We start from the raw sequence: 5,177 nt of genomic DNA on the forward strand, positions 1-5,177 counted from the left end.
GTCCTGAGTGATACAAGTGTTTGCAATTATTTGAGAACTTCCTCTATTTCTTCCTTGTGATTTATCTAAGACTCTTTCCTGCTGCCACACAGATCAGTGTGGATCCTTAAGCCTTGGCTACCAGTTATTGGTCTCTTAGGCTACCTTCTCCAGCCCTCTCCAGGTACCTGAGTATCCACCTTTGCTTCCCTGGATCACCATTGCCTTTGGAAAATGTGGAACAATCCTGTTTATATGAAAATCAGCTATCACTTTGGGATGACAGGGTACATTTCACTGCCATTTGGAAACCAGATGGAGCTCTACCCCTACTCATTTACTTAAAGAGAAACCAGCTACCTAGAGAGTATCATACTAAGTGAAGTTAAGTTAGACAAAGACATATGATATCACTTATATGTGTAATCTAAAGAAATGGTACAAATGAACTTATGTATAAGACAGAAAAAGACTCACAGACATAGAAAACAAACTTATGGTTACCAAAGGAGAAAGAGGGGGGAGGGATAAACTAGGAATTTGGGATTAACATACACATACCACTATATATAAAATAGATAAACAACAAGGACCTACTGTGTAGCACAGGGAACTCTACTCAATATCTTGTAATAACCTATAATGGAAAAGAATATGAAAAAGTATATATATGTGTGTGTGTGTATGTGTGTACATATGTGCATATGTGTGTATATATGTGTGCGTAAGTGTATATGTGTGTATAGGTGTGTGTATGGGTATGTATATGCATACACGTGTGTATATATGTATACACGTGTGTATATATGTATACACGTGTGTATATGTGTGTGTACACACACACACACACACACACACATATGTAATGGAGCAGGACCCTATGGGGCCTTCCTGGGACAAACCTTCCCCCATCCCCTCTGCTTTAGCTCCTCTCTCAAGTACCTAGATAATAGTATTTGATGCAAACTTCCTGAGTTGTTTTGCAGATGTGAGTCACCCCCCCCCCCACTCCTACCAAATGGAAGAACTACTTGATGACCATGAGCAAACAGCTCCAGGCCTCCTGGAGCCTAAGGACTGATAACGTTAACCCCTGTGACACCACCCTGCTGCCTCACCATCAGCCAATCAGAGAATTGTGCGCAAGCTGATCACGTACCCTGCCACCCCCACTCACCTGGCCTTTAAAAATGCTTTGCCGAAACCCTTCGGAGAGCTTGAGGCTTTTCAGGGCATGAGCACCTCTTCTCCTTGCATGGCCTTGCAATAAACCTTTCAAACCAATAAACCTTTCTCTGCTCCAAGCTCCGCCGTTTCCGTTTGTTTGGCCTCACCGTGCATCAGGCACGTGAAATTGCATTAACATATGTGTGTGTGTGTGTGTGGATGGATAACTGAATCACTTATGCTGTACACCTGAAACACTGTAAATCAACTATACTGCAATTAAAAAAATAAAAACAGAAACCAGAAAAGCCAGAATGAAATCAGCCTACTGGACTCCCTCTCACTTCACTTTCCACCTGGGCTCCATCTGACAATAGGTGACCTTTGGGTGAAGTTGGCACAGAATGGCAACAGACAGGACTCCCAGTTGGATGACATTTTCAGCACAGAGCAAGTCTTTGTGAAGCAGCATCTTGGAGAGCTTTCCTCAGGAACGTCAGGCATCTTGTCTGTGACGGGCACTCTGCTCCCTCTCCCCCCACCTCTTGCTACCTTCCCTCTTCCAATCTCTGTTTCTGCCTCTCTGTACCTTTGGCCAACTGAGGTTCCCTCTGCAGAACAATGCCTCTGGAGAAGGCTCAGGGACTCCTCAAAGACCTCATGTCAGGGTCAACACAGCCCTTTTCCTTTTTCTTAGTGGGCCTAACTGAGAGGTGTGGTGGCCTTAAGCAACAATGGTGGTGGGGTTTTTTTCAACAGTAGGACAGCATCCACCCTGGCAGTCCTGAAATGAAACTGAGAAGGACCCTATGGAACCCTCCAGGGTATAAAAGCCTTTCCGTGTTTCTTGTTTATAGGGAAAAGGCTTCAGCCTCCTAGACCTTCCCTGAGTTCCGAAGGGCAGATTCAAACAGTTACTAATTAGGGAACGGGGTGGGGGGGGGTGGGGGGGAATGCAGAAACAAGAAACAATCGTGCAGCCTTGGGGCAGGGTCCTGCTTCCTCCTCAAAGACTATAAATAACAGTATCTTTGAGTTCTTCTGCAGGAACTAAGGCCCCCACCCAGGTGGAGCATGAAAACTTTAAGCTGAGCACAAGATTCCTGGGGCACCACCCTGTGACCTCACCACCAACCAGTCAGAAGAAAGTCACACACTCTGCAGCCCTCGCCCCAAATTTTGCCTATAAAAACCTTTCCTTAAAAGCCACTGGGGAGTTGAGGTCTTTTGAGTACAAGCTACTAGGTCTCCTTGCTTGGCCCTGCAATGAACATACCGAAACATGAGGCCCTGCGCCTCATGTTTTGGTATGTTTGGCCTCACTGTGCATTTGTAACAGGGAAGACCTAATTCTGACTCCATGTTTCTTCTGCATCTTTTATTTTAACCTTTGCTTTTCGTTGCTTTTGTTATTATTATAATCACTGTCTATAGCTGTAAGCGTACATAATGGCCTGCCACAGGGAACCCTGCCCCTCTGCCTGACTATTAAACTAAAAGGCCTTTGTTCAGCTCAGAGAGAGACATTCTGACCCTGCCCACCTGTGAATGGCTGCAGAAAAGAAGAAATTAACACATCCCCCTCCCCATGCAGCTGAGCAAGGAGGTTTTGCAAGACAAATGGCCTTTTTACTTTACTTCCTCACCTCCTCTCCCTCTTCGCATCCAGACCCCATTAAGACGGTTATTTGGGTATGCTAGTCTGCCATCTTCTCGGTCTGCCGGCTTTCTGAATAAAATCGCTATTCCTTGCCTCAACACCTCGTCTCCCAATTTATTGGCCTGTCGTGCGGCAAACAGAGCGAGCTTGGACTTGGTAACACATTGGACACACGGACTCGTCTTAGGCAAAAGAAGCATTTACAGCAAACCACTCGGCACAGCTTGGTGTGAGCTTCTGGAGGGCAGGGTATCAGTCTGGTTCCCCTCTCTACCCTGGCTTATAGAATAAACAGTTGACTGCAGTATAACAGAGCACACACAACTACTTAATTTTAATCCTCATCTAGCACCAGGACTCAAGAGTCATTGAAGCAAAGTGGAGAGTAGGAAGGCTTCCGGAGCCTTCCAGAGGAGGAAGTGTTTTACCATGAGTGGCTAAGAGCGTGAACACTGTACTCAAACAGATCTGTGGGTAAGATCCAACAGCTCTGCTACTTAGCTATTAATTTAGGCAAACTATTTTTTTCCTCAGAGCCTATCTATAAAGGGGAGACAATATTAATACTTATAGGATTCTTGTGACAATTTTTTTTAACATCTTTATTGGAGTATAGCTGCTTTACAATGGTGTGTTACTTTCTGCTTTATAACAAAGTGAATCAGCTATACATATACATATATCCCCATATCTCCTCCCTCTTGCGTCTCCCTCCCACCCTCCCTAACCCACCCCTCTAGGTGGTCACAAAGCACCGAGCTGATCTCCCTGTGCCATGCGGCTACTTCCCACTAGCTAGCTATTTTACATTTGGTTGTGTATATATGTCCATGCCACTCTCTCACTTCGTCCCAGCTTCCCCTTCCCCCTCCCCATGTCCTCAAGTCCATTCTCTAAGTTTACGTCTTTATTGGTTCGTCAGAACCATTTTTTTTTTGATTCCATATATATATGTTAGCATACAGTATTTGTTTTTCTCTTTCTGACTTACTTCACTCTGTATGACAGACTCTAGGTCCATCCACCTCACTACAAATAACTCAATTTCGTTTCTTTTTATGGCTGAGTAATATTCCATTGTATATATGTGCCACATCTTTATCCATTCATTTGTCGATGGACACTTAGGTTGCTTCCATGTCCTGGGTATTGTAAATAGAGCTGCAATGAACATTGCGGTACATGACTCTTTTTGAATTATGGTTTTCTCAGGGTATATGCCCAGTAGTGGGATTGCTGGGTCGTATGATAGTTCTAGTTTTAGTTTTTTAAGGAACCTCCATACTGTTCTCCATAGTGGCTGTATCAATTTACATTCCCACCAACAGTGCAAGAGGGTTCCCTTTTCTCCACACCCTCTCCAGTATTTACTGTTTATAGATTTTTTGATGATGGCCATTCTAACCGGTGTGAGGTGATACCTCATTGTAGTTTTGATTTGCATTTCTCTAATGATTAGTGTTGTTGAGCATCCTTTCATGTGTTTGTTGGGAGTCTGTATATCTTCTTTGGAGAAATGTCTATTTAGGTCTTCTGCCCATTTGTGGATTGGGTTGTTTGTTGTTTTGATATTGAGCTGCATGCGCTGATTGTAAATTTTGGATATTAATCCTTTGTCAGTTGCTTCATTTGCAAATATTTTCTCCCATTCTGAAGGTTGTCTTTTGGTCTTGCTTATGTTTTCCTTTGCTGTGCAAAAGCTTTTAAGTTTCATTAGGTCCCATTTGTTTATTTTTGTTTTTATTTCCATTTCTCTAGGAGGTGGGTCAAAAGGACCTTGCTGTGATTTATGTCATAGAGTGTTCTGCCGGTTTTTCTCTAAGAGTTTTATAGTGTCTGGCCTTACATTTAGGTCTTTAATCCATTTTGAGTTTATTTTTGTGTATGGTGTTAGGGAGTGTTCTAATTTCATTCTTTTACATGTAGCTGTTCAGTTTTCCCAGCACCATTTATTGAAGAGGCTTTGTTTGCTCCATTGTATATTCTTGCCTCCTTTATCAAAGTTAAGGTGACCAAAGGTGTGTGGGTTTATCTCTGGGCTTTCTATCCTATTCCATTGATCTATATTTCTGTTTTTGTTCCAGTACCATACTATCTTGATTACTGTAGCTTTGTAGTATAGTCTGAAGTCAGGGAGCCTGATTCCTCCAGCTCCATTTTTCTTTCTCAAGATTGCTTTGGCTATTCGGGGTCTTTTGTGTTTCCATACAAATTGTGAAATTTTTTTGTTCTAGTTCTTTGCAAAATGCCATTGGTAGTTTGACAGCAATTGCATTGAATGTGTAGATTGCTTTTGGTAGTAGAGTCATTTTCACAATGTTGATTCTTCCAATCCAAGAACATGGTATATCTCTCCATCTGTTTGTATCAT

The sequence above is a fragment of the Lagenorhynchus albirostris genome, chromosome 17 (genome assembly GCF_949774975.1).
Source record: "Lagenorhynchus albirostris chromosome 17, mLagAlb1.1, whole genome shotgun sequence".
Lineage (NCBI taxonomy): Eukaryota > Metazoa > Chordata > Mammalia > Artiodactyla > Delphinidae > Lagenorhynchus > Lagenorhynchus albirostris.